This window comes from Theropithecus gelada, chromosome 3 (genome assembly GCF_003255815.1).
Source record: "Theropithecus gelada isolate Dixy chromosome 3, Tgel_1.0, whole genome shotgun sequence".
Taxonomy (NCBI): domain Eukaryota; kingdom Metazoa; phylum Chordata; class Mammalia; order Primates; family Cercopithecidae; genus Theropithecus; species Theropithecus gelada.
Window position 1 is genome coordinate 10,912,399 of NC_037670.1, and position 13,983 is coordinate 10,926,381.

At 57.2% G+C, this 13,983-nt stretch overlaps 1 protein-coding gene across 2 annotated transcripts in view; it reads right to left on the reverse strand.

The window, feature by feature from the left end:
* Window positions 1–13,983, reverse strand: part of SH2B2 (SH2B adaptor protein 2) — a 38,875-nt gene that overhangs the window by 22,752 nt on the left and 2,140 nt on the right. Inside the window, exon 1 of one of the 2 annotated variants that reach the window (XM_025379918.1) lies at window positions 13,603–13,745. The exons of the other annotated variant lie outside the window; for it this stretch is intronic. The gene's annotated coding sequence lies outside the window, so the exon portion shown is untranslated. Of the gene's footprint in view, window positions 1–13,602; window positions 13,746–13,983 lie in introns of those variants that run through there. 2 annotated transcript variants of the gene reach the window in all.

Consider the following 13,983-nt stretch of genomic DNA (forward strand, 5'->3'; position numbering starts at 1 on the left):
AGGCCTGTGACCAGTGCGCCCACCTGCCCCCTCCTTCCAGCTCCCCTAGGACTCTCTGGGGCTGTATGTGTGTACACGCACACGTGTGTGTTGTGGGACTACAGCAGGCAGCCCTTCCAAGCAGCATGGATGCGTGTAACAGAAAGACAACTGGGGCAGGGGGCGGTGGCTCACGCCTGTAATCCCAGCACTTTGGGAGGCCGAGGTGGGCAGATCATCAAGAACAGCCTGGCCAACATGGTGAAACCCCGTCTCTACTAAAAATACAAATATTAGCCGGCTAGCCGGGTGTGGTGGTGCACGCTGTAACCCCAGCCATCGAAAGGCTGAGGCAGGAGATTTCTTGAGCCCAAGAGGCGGAGGCTGTAGTAAAAATACAAAAATTAGCCGGGCGTGGTCGCACAGGCCTGTAGTCCTAGCCACTCCGGAGGCTGAGGCAGGAAAATCACTTGAACCCATGAGGCAGAAGTTGCAGTGAGCCGAGATTGCGCCACTGCACTCCCGCCTGGGCGACAGAGTGAGACTGCAAAAAAAAAAAAAAGAGAAAGACAACTGGGGAAGCAGGAGGTGGTGTATGCAGAAGGGGCAGCCCTGCATTCATTCTCTCCCCAAACAGTAGTCTCAGGGAACCTCGGGGTCATTCCTGGGGCTAGCAGAAGAGGCTGGGATGACAGATGCTTTCAAGTGGGGTCCCCATGAGCCTCTGGTGACCTCACTTCCTCAGTGACCTCTTCTGAGGTCCCCCAAAGCCGGGTAGAAACGAAGAAGTCACATGGAATCCTGCTGGCTGGACCTTTGAAATATACCTAGGACTCAGCTCCTTCCTCCCGGTCCAGGCTGCTGTCCTGGGATTCACATAACTATTTTTCCTGCATGCAGCATTCCAGCAGCTGCTTCGTGGTCTCCGGGATCCTGATCTCACTTCCTCTAAAGTCTGTTCTCCTCCCAGGAGCCCAGTCATTTCCAAAACTCAAGACTCCTGTGTGTGGTGGCGCATGCCTGTAATCCCAGCACTTTGGGAGGCCAAGGCAGGTGGATCACGAGGTCAAGAGATTGAGACCATTCTGGCCAACATGATGAAACCTCGTCTCTACTAAAAATACAAAAATTAGCTGGGTGTGGTGGCGCATGCCTGTAGTCCCAGCTGCCTGAGAGGTTGAGGCACAAGAATTGCTTGAACCCAGGAGGCGGAGGTTGCAGTGAGCTGAGATCCTATCACTGCTCTCCAGTCTAGGTGACAGAGCCAGATTCTACCTCAAAAAAAAAAAAAAAAAAAAGAAAAAAAAGAAAAAAAAAGAAAAAAGAAAAAAGGCCGGGCGCGGTGGCTCATGCCTGTAATCCCAGCACTTTGGGAGGCCGAGGTGGGCGGATCCCGAGGTCAGGAGATCGAGACCATCCTGGCTAACACGGTGAAACCCCGTCTCTGCAGAAAATACAAAAAGTTAGCCGGGTGTGGTTTTGGGCGCCTGTAGTCTCAGCTACTCGGGAGGCTGAAGCAGGAGAATGGCATGAACCTGGGAGGCGGAGCTTGCAGTGAGCCGAGATCGTGCCACTGCACTCCAGCCTGGGCAACGGAGCAAGACTCCATCTAAAAAAACAAAAAAAGAAGAAGAAAAAAAGAAAACGTAATAACAAAACAATTGTCTTGGCCAGGCACATTGGCTTACACACTGGCCTGTAATTCCAGCACTTTGGGAGGCCGAGGTGAGCAGACTACTTGAGCTCAGGAGCTCAAGACTAGCCTGGGCAACATGGCAAAACCCTATCTTTACAAAAAACATACAAAAAATTAGCTGGGCATGGTGGTGCACACCTGTAGTCCCAGCTACTCAGGAGGATCACCTGAGTCTGGGAGGTTGAGGCCACCGTGAGTTGTGATGGTGCCACTGTACTCCAGCCTGGGGACAGAGCGAGACCCTGTCTCAAAAAAATAAACAAAAAAAAGTTGATCTGAATGTGGTAGCATGCCTGTAGTCCTAGCTACTCGGGAGGATTACCTTAGCCTGGGAGGTTGAGGCTACAGTGAGCCGTGATGGCACCACTGTACTTCAGCCTGGGCAACAGAGCAAGACTCTGTCTCAAAAACAAGAACAACAAAAAGCAATCTGGATGTGGCGGCATGCCTACAGTTCTAGATACTAAGGAGACTGAGGTGGGAGAATCACTTGAGCCCAGGAGTTGGAGGCTGGAGTGAGCTATGATCGTGACACTGCACTCCAGCTGGTGATAGAGACTCTGACTCAAAAACAAAACAAAACAAAAACAAAAACCCAAAACCAAAACACAAGACAGATCAAGTCCCTCCTCTGCACAAAATCCTGCAGTGGTTCCTACTACAGTCAGAGTAAAAGCCGAGGCCGGGCGCAGTGGCTCAGGCCTGTAATCCCAGCACTTCGGGAGGCGGAGACGGGCGGATCACGAGGTCAGGTGATCGAGGCCATCCTGGCTAACATGGTGAAACTCCGTCTCTACTAAAAATACAAAAATTAGCTGGGCGCGGTGGCGGGCGCCTCTAGTCCCAGCTACACGGGAGGCTGAGGCAGGAGAATGGCGTGAACCCGGGAGGCGGAGCTTGCAGTGAGTGGAGATCACGCCACTGCGCTCCAGCCTGGGCGACACAGCCAGACTCCGTCTCAAAACAAACAAACAAACAAACAAACAAAAACAACAAAACAGAGTAAAAGCCGAAACCCGAGGCCCTATCCACAGCCCCTAGGGCCTGACATAATCTGCCTCCGTTTATCCCTCTGGACATACCTCCTGCCACTCTTCCCTGGCTGCACCTGCCTCCTCGCCCTCCCAGAACCATAGCAGCCAAATTCCTACCTCAGGACATTTGCACATGCCTGGAGTGCTCTTTCCTCCACATTCCCTCACCTCCTTCGGGTTTCTGCGCAACCATAGGCTTGGCCGATAGCCTTCCCTGACCACTCTTGAGAATGACAAATCCCTCTCATGACAATACTCCCTCTGATGCATTCCATGCACTCTGCCTATTTTCACCATTATCCTTACTGCTGGCTGACATGGCATAGATTTAGTTGCTTGGTCGTGTGTTCCCCTCCACCCCCTTCCCCCGAGAATGCCAGTTTCACAAGGCAGGGATTTTGCCAGACCTAGAAGCGGCTGTGTCCTCAGTGCTGGGCATATGGCAGGCGCTTGGGAAACACTGACCAGAATGAACAAATGAATGTATTCGGCGCACCAGGCATGTCACAGCTGTCACCGCCTAAGCCCTCACATGGGGCCTGACGACAAACAGCTTGTTAGTGACAAGACAGGTCCAGGGTGCTTGCCCAGGTCTGCAGTGACTCCAGGACTTGAGGGGTCTCCTCCTACTGTGGATCAAATATGGTAGTTCCCTCTTGTCCAAGGGGTGTATGTCCCAACACCCCTAGCAGATGCTTGAAACTGGCTAATACTGAACCTCTGTACACTGTATTTGTGTGTGTGTGTGTGTGTGTGTTTAGAGACGGGATCTCACTCTACTGATGAGGCTGGTCTTGAACTCCTGGGTTCAAGCAATCCTCTGGCCTTGGCCTCCCAAAGTGCCGAAATTACAGGCATGAGCCACTTGCACCTGGCCCACTACGTTTTTTTGGATCTAATAACCCAGATAGCTCCTAAGTGGTGAGCGGGTCATATCCAAAGTGCGGATATGCCGGACAAAGGGATAATTCACATCCCAGGCAGAACAGCGGGATGGCTTGAGATTTCATCCTGCTACTCAGAATGGCCTGCAATTTACATTTTTATTTGTATGTTTACTTCTGGGATTTTCTATTTAATATTTTCAGACCTCTGTTGACCATGGGCATCTGAAAGCAAAGCTGTGGATAAGAACCAAGGTTTTTTTTTTTTTTTTTTTTTTTTTTGAGACAGAGTCTCGCAGTGTCTCCCAGGCTGGAGTGCAGTGGCAAGATCATAGTTCACTGCAGCCTGCAACTCCTGGGCTCAAGCAATCCTCCTGCCTCAGCCTTTGGAGTAGCTCAGACTACAGGCAAGAGCTACCATGCCTGGCTAAAGGGACCAAGTTTTTGAACTGACATTGAAGACCCTGCTTCTTTCCATCACAATGGCTTGCATGCTTCTACTTACATTCCCATGTTCTGGAATCTGGTTTCCCCCAGAATTCCCATTCAAATCCGATTTTGAAGATGCCCCAATCCAGGAATCCCAGCGGTCTCCTCACCCCAGCTTCATCCTCTTATTCCCAGGCCCCTCTGTCCTTCACAGCTCTGGATGGCTAAACTGTGTGGCTTGGACCCAGCCCATCACCTGGGGGCCTTGCCATCGCCCCTGGGGGCGCAGGTCCAACCTGCTGTGTGCATACAGCCCCCATCCAAGCCAGGGGGAAAATTCCCAATAGTGATTAAGTGGGGTGATGTATTGCCCTGGGGAGTCCCTGTCTGAGGAGCCAGCCCAGTATTGGGGGACAAGCGCCCACCCTTCCGAGGAACTGAGTTAGAGGTTCATGCCCTCGCCTGTCCTCCCAAGATCCCCACAGTTCCCGGAATGCCCCTCCCTCGCAGCTCCTGGGATCACCATCTCATCTCTCCTCTGGGATCCAAACCCTGTAATTAAATGCCAGGTAAAAATAGCTGCCCCACTTCTGCGAGATCATCTGTGAGGCCTCTGGGCCATAGGGCACCGTGGGAATTCCCTCTCTCCTTGGGGCAACCTCGCCATCAATCTGCAGTCAATAACCACGGGACAGCCCCAGGGACAGAACAGGGCTCCCAGTTGAGCCTGCTTAGCTTCAAGGATGGGTTTCCAATCCAGTGGTCTCCTAGGAGACTCCTGCCTTGGTACTGGGGGAGGGGAGTAGGGAGTTTGGAAGGTTTCCTTCAAGAGGTGGTTATTGCGTTGGGCTTCATGAGTGCAAATAAAATAAAGAGGGTGCTGGGGGCCTGAACAATGAGTTGGGGGCAGGACTTATCAGGATATTGGCGGTTGGGTAGTGGTGGTGCTGTTTAGAGTTCATGAAGGTGGGGGGAGGATGGGGACTGAGGCCCCCACGAGCTTTGCTCATGCCTGACCTTTCCCCTGCCCCCTCCTTTCTTCCCCTAACTCCTCTCACCCTTCAATAATTAATCCAGAAGCCACTTCTTCCAGGAAGCCTTCCCTGACACCTCTCCTTTCTCCCCAACCCAGGCCAGCACAAGTGTCTCCTCTGAGCTCCCACGGTCTCCTCCTGACTGTGTGTCTTGCATGGTACCAGTTGTAGGGTACTCCAAGTGTCTGTCCTCATGACTGTCTCCCCATCTGACACAGAAAGTGCGCAGGGCAAAAGGGAGACCTGAGTCATAGTCCAGGCTCCTGGAACTTGCTTCTTCCCTGAGGGGTGGAGACGGGAACACACCTGCCACCACCACCACCACCACCACCACGGCCTCCAGGGAAGGTGATGAGCCCAGGCCCAGTCCTTGACCTGCGGGGGTGACATTTCATGGGGTTGGGGTGGGGCCGCAGCTGAACCCATGAAACCCTGTCCCTGAGCTCCAAGCCCAACCATTTATCCAGTATGCTAGTGCCCCTGACGGTGGCCACCTCTCTCCTGGTACCATTAGGACCCCCCGGGGGCTCAGAGCCAGTGACTTGGCAGCCTGGGAAGGGTAAGTGTGGGATCCCTGAATGACATGATTATGCCCCCACATGGGGGCAGGCAGGAAGTCAGCCCCAGTGCCGAGTCCTCAGACATCAATCCCTGTTGCCCCCAGCTCGTCCTGCTGGCTGGAGGAACTCTTGGTAGGGAGAAGGCACAGAGATGCGGGACAGGGCCCTGGGGGAGGCTCTCGCAGGTGCGTCTCAGGTAGCCCTTACTGGAGTGGGAGTGGAACTTAGAGAGGAATCTTCCAAGGGCATGGCAGGTGTGGCTAGGTCCTAGGCAGGGACTGGCCTGGGAGGCACTGGGAGGTTGGGACTGTCCTGACCTCCCCTACCTAACCCTGCAAGCCAGCCAGGAGCCTGTAGGCCTGATGCTGGACACAGCAGTCCTCAGTAGGACCAGCCCCGGATACACAGATGAAACAGGTTGAGCAGCTAGAGGTATAAGTCTCCAAACAGCAGTGCCAGCAGGGAGGCTCCCACCTGGCTTCAGATGGAGAGAGGGAGGCCCTGACATGATTCTCTGCAGAGGGGAGGCTGCAAGCCATAGGGAAGGGGGCCTGGCTGTGGCAGGGGCAGGAGTGTGCTGTCCCCACCCACCTTTGGGACCAGAACTGGGGAGGAGACCATGTGTAGGGAGCTTGGCTGACCTGGGCTCAAGGCGTGACCCCGCGGGGGCTCCCCGAGTGAGTGACACTGACCACACTCCCAACCTCTGGGCCCACTCTCCTCACTTTCTGACCACTCGGTGGCAAGATGGGACAGGAGGTGGTGTCTGCAATGTTATAACCCATGTGCAGTCATGGGCAGGGCGGGAGCTCCCCCAGCCTCCGGGTGTTGCCAAGGTTGGTGTTTCAAGGCCTCTCTAGGGACTTTGCTCTTCCGACTATTCAACATCTCCCCTGCCTTTAGATCGTGCAAAACCCTCCCTTCTGGCTGGGTGTGGTGGCTCACGCCTGCAATCCCAGCACTTTGGGAGGCCAAGGTGGGTAGATCACTTGAGCTCAGGAGTTCAAGAGCAGCCTGGGCAACATGGTGAAACCCCATCTCTACTAAACATACAAAAATTAGCCAGGCGTGGTGGCTCACGCCTGTAGTCCCAGGTACTTGGGGGACTGAGGCAGGAGGTTTGCTTTAAACCAGTAAGTTGAGGCTGCAGTGAGCCGAGATTGTACCACTGCACTCCAGCCTGGGCAACAGAGTGAGACCCTGTCTCAAAAAACCAAACCAAAACAAAACCTTCTCTTCTCCCAGGAAACCTTCCCTATACTGCTCTGCCTCTCTGATCTCCAAGACCCTGTGGTCTTTAACTGTCTTGGTGGTCAGCTCTCCTCTTATGGTCCCAGGGTGTCAGAACAGACCAGTTGAGTTGGTGCCGGGCAGTGCTGAACTGGGTTCTGGGGCATTTGGACTCTATCCTGGGCCAGGCTCTGTGTCTCTCGGTGCCTCTGCTTCCCTATCAGTAAAATGGGGCTGCTGGAGCTGTGTGTGGCCTCTAGGGGCTCCTGATTCTGATGCAGAAGTGATGGCCTTGGACATCGAAGACTGGGCTGTCATTCCATTGGGACCAGGGACAAGTAGGGGGCTGCCTCTCCCCCTCACAGGCTGCTTCTCTGAGGACTGGCGTTGGAGACAAAGGAAGCCTACCCAGGACCCCCTACGGTGCTGGCCCTCCTCGGAGCACTGAGCGGGTAGACCACCCTCCCCTAATCCATTACACCCCCCCACCTCCGGTTTTTCTAGGCTCAGTTGGGCTGTCTGCCTTCTCCTGAAAAAATGTTTTTCGTTACCATCTCGGATGGGATGGAGGCTTCAGAGGGGTTTTTGGTGGGGAGGATGGAGGGAGGAGGGCAGGGGAAGACTAATGGAGTCCCTGCTCATCGCCTTTCCAAGCCACAGTCTCTCCTAACCCCAACACCAGCAACCCAGACAAGAGACCCCAGCCCCCAGCTCAGCTAGACAGTCAGTCCAGGCGGCATGGGGGAGGGGCGGCAGCTTTCCGGCGGTAAAAATAGCGCTGACAATTGGAGGACAAAAAAAAAGGCCGGTCTTCAGCCCCCGCCCGCTCAGCAGTTCCAGACCCCAAGGCCGGGTCATTTCTTAAAATATTGATGAGTCGGACTCACCGCCCCCGCTAATGGGCCCGCGACCAATCGATGCGCGGCGCAGTGGGCGGTGGCCCTGGGGGCGGGGAGAGGCAGGAGCCCCGCCCACGTCCAGCTGGCGCCCCCACCCCCTCCCCAGCACCATCCCAGCCACAGGAGGCCAGGAGGCCCAGGAAGAGGAGGGATGGTCAGTGGTCCCACAGGTCAAACTAGCTATGCAACACCCCCAAAAGCTGCGCCCCACTGGCAAGAGATCCCCCTTCCTCCTGCACCCTCACTTAGCTCCGTCCTCAGAGCGGCAGTCAGAGAATCAAGTGCATGAAGGGGGAGAGGGTCAGAACTAAGGGTCCTCTCCTACATCCTGGGGTGGGCAGTGCCACCCATCCCCCAATGAACCATTCACGATGGGGAAACAGGCTTTGTTTTGTTTTGTTTTTTGAGACAAAGTCTCATTCTGTGGCCCAGGCTGGGGAGAAGTGGTGCAATCATAGCTCACTGCGGCCTCGAACTCCTGGGGCCAAGCAATTCTCTTGCCTCAGCCTCCCTAGTAGCTGGGATTACAGGCACATGACGCCATGGCCAGGTAATTTTTTTTTTTTTTTTTTTGAGACCGAGTCTCGCTCTGTTGCCCAGGCTGGAGTGCAATGGCGTGATCTTGGCTCACTGCAACCCTCCTGGGTTCAAGCGATTCTCCTGCCTCAGCTTCCTGAGTAGCTGGGACTACAGGTGCAACCCATCAAGCCCGGCTAATTTTTGCATTTTTAGTAGAGACAGGGTTTCATCATGTTGGCCAGGCTGGTCTCGAACTTCCGACTTCAGGTGATCTGCCCGCCTCAGCTTCCCAAACTGCTGGGACTGTGAGCCAGTGCACCCCTCACTCTGCTCACCTCCACCATCCTCAGAAAAGCTGCCCAGCCATGCCTTCTCATGTCCACTACCCTTAGGGGTCCTCAGGACCTTAGCAGCACGGGCCTGGCCCACTCAGCCTTGCTCTGGACAACAGAGGCTTTCAATCCTGCTGTTCCTCGAGCACCCTCCTGGCCTCAGCAGGGCAGTCCCTTCCACCCCTCCAGCCTCCTCTCTGCAGCCCTCCCTGGGCAGGACACAGACGCTCTTTGGGCAGGCCATCCCTCTGGCCTGGAGTGACTCCCACCCGCTGACTAGGTATGAGTGTCTCTCTCCCCTGCAGATTCAGGAACAGAGCACACAGCTCAGTCTCTGTTTCACCGCTGAATACGTGGGTGTTGGTTTTCAAGCCCATTTTACTCCTCGCCTCCCCAGAGACCGTATCCCACAAGGTAGGCTCTGAACCAGGGCCAGATGTGCTGGAATTCCGCCAGATGTGGCTGGAATTCCCCAACCTTCCCCTCCCAGAATACCTGCGTTCACTCCACCACCCTGGCAGAAGGTAAAGTAGGCATGGTTTCTGGTCTTAACACCCTTGAACTTGCTATGACCTCACTGCATGATGGGTGGGTGGGGGCCTTCTGGCTGGTGATGGGGCCAGGTGTGGATTCAGAGCCCTTGGGACTTGTATGCCTCTGTATGGGTGAGTAGGTACTAAGTGGTCTTGGCTGTTCTGAGCATTAGTTTCCCTAGCTGCTCTTCCGTGCAGATAACTTTCTAGTCCAAGGCCCGCCCTGAGCAGCATCGCTTGGAGGCAGCTATTACAACAGCTCTGCACCCAGGACAACCCCAGGCCTCTCATGGCACGCTCAGCCTTTGCCACCGCCATGGGAGGGTGGGAGCCCTTCTGCTGAGCCCCCCGGTTTTTGCAGACATCCGAAGCTTGACAAGCCCTGCTGGCGCCGGGGCCTGCAGACCCTCAGTCCCAGGGGTTCCCACAGTTGCATTTGACAGTTGCTCCCCAGCAAAGGGAGCCCCACTGCCTGGGCGTCTCCCTATGACCACCTCTGGTCACTTGACGTGCTGGGACAGTGTTAAAAGTCTGCGATCCGGAGCCAGATTGTCTGGGTTTGAATCCCAGCTGCCCTGCTGCCCAGCAGGACCCCTTGGACTCTGGAGCCTCAGTTTCCCCATCTGTTAAGATGGAGGTGACAGCAGTGCCAACCTTAAGAGGCTGTCATGAAGATTAAAAAAGCTATTTGTTTAAAAATCACAGCTCTGTTCATTCCCTTTTTCTCTAACTGCTCGCGGCAGACGGTTGCAGAGGTACCCACTGTCCCAACACATAAACCCAGGCTCCAGTGCGGCCAAGGTCAGCGTTCTAGAACCCACATTTCAGTGGGCCATGCCCCTGTTAAAACCCTTCTCCCCTCACATCTTCCCTGGAAGAAAGAGTCGTTTCTCCATTGTAGAGATGAAGAAATGGGGTTCTGGGGAGGGAGGTGACTACCCTCAATGCACTGGCCACCACGCCGTGGTGAGCTCCCACTGTGTGTCAGACGCCAGGTGGGAGGGTCCAGGGCCACAGAATGGGCAAGAGGGGAGGCCGGGTGCAGTGGCTCATGCCTGTAATCCCAGCACTTTGGGAGGCCGAGGAGGGCGGATCACTTGAGGTCAGGAGTTTGAGAACAGCCTGGCCAACACGGTGAAACTGCATCTCTACTAAAAATACAAAAATTAGTCAGGCGTGGTGGTGCACACCTGTAACCCCAGCGACTCAGAAGGCTGAGGCATGAGAATTGCTTGAACCCCAGAGATGGAGGTTGCAGTGAGCCGAGATTGCACGCCTCTGCACTCCAGCCTGGTCAACAGAGCAAGACTGTCTCAAAAAAAAAAAAAAAAAAAAGAGGGATATGGAGCCAAGTTCCAGGTTGGTCCCTTTCTGAGCCCTGTTTCTGGGGAACTCCCCTTCCAAGGGCACAGTGGGAAGACCGAGTCCCTGTTTCCGGAAAGGAAATGACCACCGTTAGGGGATGGGGCACTCTGAGTGGCTGGGTTGGGGGGCCAGGGGCATCCACAGCTGGGATCTGCAGGAAGTGGGGGTCAGGACAACAAGCTAGGCCAGGGCTTGGGGACTCAAGAGGCAGACTCAGCCTCCTTCAGGAGCACCCAGTGCTGGACAGTTCCTGGATGGGCTCTGCAGGTGGAGGGCAGGCTGGGCTGGTTCCACCTGCACTGGCCCTGGTTACTCCCAACCCACCCTGCCTTTCTGGGGTTGCAGAGCAGAGGTCCCCCCCATCTCCAGCCTTGGCCTGAGACACTCAGTCCCTTCCACTCCCCCAGCGTCATAAGCCTCACATGGGCCCTGGCCCAGCCCCCTAAACCTGCAGGATACCCCCTTAGTACTTCCCCCAATTCATCCCACCCAGCTGCCTTCTGGCTTTTCCAGGACACACATACCAGTGCCTCCTGAGACCTCTAGTGGCACCCCTAAGATCTGAGCATCCCCAAATTCTGGGGACTACAGGTGCTAATAAAGCTTCCCCAGGCCTTTCTCTGAGCTCAACTCCCAGCCTGGCTGATCTCCAGGTACCTCAAACTCACCAAGTTCGAATACATCCTCTTCCTCCAACTCCTGCTTGTCCTCTGCATAGAGCCTCAGCACCCAGCCAGGCACTGCCTACTTCCCCTGTTCTGCCCCAGTAGCAGGTAAGCCCCCAAGCCCACAGAGGCCTCGGGAACACCCCCTGATCCTGTCCCCACCTCCACCCTTGCCCCCTGCCCCTCCACCACACCACATGGCTGTAGCCTGTCTCTTCCACCAGACCGTGAGCTCCTGGCTGGCTGTCCTCCCCACCTCCTAGGTGGGCGCTACCCTCAGATGGGCCGGAAGTATGTGGAGAATGGGGCCCAAACCCTGCTTCACCCAGAGGAACCAAAAGATGCTGCACACCCACACAGCGATGCCCTGCCTTGCTCTGCCCAGACAGGTGTGGGCTGTGACCTCGTCTTGAGGGGTCACACCTGCTATCCCCCTAGACAGAGCATAGCCATAAAATGGCACTCAGCCAGGTGAGCCGGAAAGAGAAACCTCCCCAGGCCCCAGGCTCTGACCAGTCCCCTGACCTCACTTGGACAGTAAGAATGAGCGCAGGCCTCAAGACTGGACCTTAGCCCCAGGAAGACAGCAGCCAGGAGGCCTGAAGCCCCTAAACCCCCCATTCCTTGCAACCCAGGCTGGGTAGACAGGGCAAGAAGTGCCAGGCTCTTGTCAGAGAGGAGTGGTTGGGAGGCCTGACTTGTTGACTGCGGGACTTCGGGCCAGTCACTTCCCCTCCCTGTGCGGGGATAATAATAGCACTAAACCCACAGGGTTGTTGTAAAGATGACACGAACAGCGACCCTGATGCCCTTAGCTTGGCACGAGTAAGTTTGAAACCAAAAGCTCAGCCCTGGGAGGCCCAGGATCACTTGGGTGGAGATCTCACTTCCAAGACCCCCAAGGGAAGCCCACCCCTGTGTATTTGCACAGAAGTCCTCCCTAGGAGATCCATGCTAAGTAGGGAAGAGGGATTTAGACACTTTAGACAGATTTTTCACAACAAGGGTAAAAAGAAAAGCATGTGCATTAACCCTTGATTACCTAGAAGCATTAAACCAAGCAGCATCAGAAGCCGGCCCGGCACGGGGTGGGGCTGTTCTCAGATGCTGGTAGGACAGACCTCTAAGGAAGCCGCTGGTGGGAAACTGTCTCTGAGATGCCCCAAAACGCCCTGATCCACACTAGCCTAAAAGCAGTGCCACCACCGCCACCGCCAGACCTCTCCCAAAGTTCCTGGAGCTGAAAAGTTCTAGGTCACTCTCCCAACCTCTTCCTGCGTGGAGCGGGGAGGTCAGAAGGGAAGAGGTTGGGAGAGTTCAAGGTGGGACAGAGTAGGGGGGCTTCGGCTCAAGAGGCAGTCGAAGCCTCTTGGGGAAACCACACCCCCTGCCCCCAGTCCTCCCAGAGGAGCTCCGGGGACCTGCCTCTGGGAAGCAACTCCTGCCAGGAGTTGCAGGTCCGTAGCCAGGAGGCAGGCAGCACCATCCCATTTTACAGGGTAGGTGATGTTGGTTCGAGGGCATTGGTAGGGCTCCACCCAGGTCTGACAGCCTAGCCTGAGGCTCTCCCTTGCACCAGCTGGAAGTGCACGTAGATCCTGGCTTATTGCTGTTCAGGGTCTCGGCTGAGGCTGCCCAGTTTGCCTTGCATGGCTCCTGAGAGGCCCCAGTCACTGCAGACTTCCCTCCCTGAAGGCCCCCACTTCGGGGCTGCAGGGGGCCGGGAAGCGTCCCTGCCTCTGCCCCGCCTCAGCCCGCGGGGCTGGCGCGGTTCCGGTCGGCGCTGCCCGCAGGTTCATCAATGGCAGAGGCCCAAGGGCCTGAATGGAGGGCACGAACCCGCCCCTTCTTAAAGGAGCCGACTTCTTGGCACCCTCCACGATCCTCCCCGCAATCGGGGGCTCCGGGGAGCTCCCCGGGTGGGCGGGTCGAGAAAGGGGTGCCTGGGCCAAAGGGAGGGCGTGTCTGCCCGGAGACTGTGGCCTGGAGGAGGCTCTTCCCGATCCCACCCCGTGGCCCTCACCCTCATTCTAGGTTGACGCCCCCTCCCAGCGCTCCCAGCGTAGGGAAGAAACCTGGGCGCCCCCTCCCCCAACCAGAGACCCCTCCTCTAAGGGCCCGGCTCCTCTCGCCCTACCACTCGGCCGGGGCCCTAGCAGGGGGCGGGGGCGCAGCTGCTCCAGAGGCGGCTCGGCCCCTCCAGCGGCTCCCCGCCCCGCCCGGGATGGGGATCCGAGAGCCGATCCCAGCCGGGGGCGCGTCCCCTCCCTCGCGCGCCCTCCTCCCTCCCACCCGCGCACACAAAGACGACACGCGCGGACCGAGGCGCGTGCGGCCGCTCTCCGCGGGGCAGCGGTGCTCACACAGCGCACGTCCCGGGGGACAGACAGGGGTCCCGGGGGAAGGACCAGGAAGCGAGGAACTGGGTACAAGGAGGCCATACCTACAGGCGCGCAGCTGCGGCCGAGTGGGCTGGGGCGCCGGCTGAGCGCTGCCCGTAACGCGGCCGGGCTCCCCGGGCCCGGTGGCTCATGGCCCGCAGCGGACTGGGCTCCCTCCGGGAGGGAGCTGGCGACGGTGGCGGCTGCTCCCTCCCTGGTTCACCGTCTCTAAGGCTCGTGCGCTCCTCGCGGTCCCGGCGCGTTCCCCGAGCGGCTCTCCGGCAGCGGAGCTCCGCGCGCCCCGAGCCCAGCCCCGCGCGGCGCGCCCCCCGCCCGCAAGGCGCGCGCCTCCCGGCCCCGCCCCCGCCGCGAGCCCCGCCCCCTCCCCGCCCCGCCGCGAGCCCCGCCCCCGCCCCCGCCGCGCGCCCCGCCCCCGCCCGCCC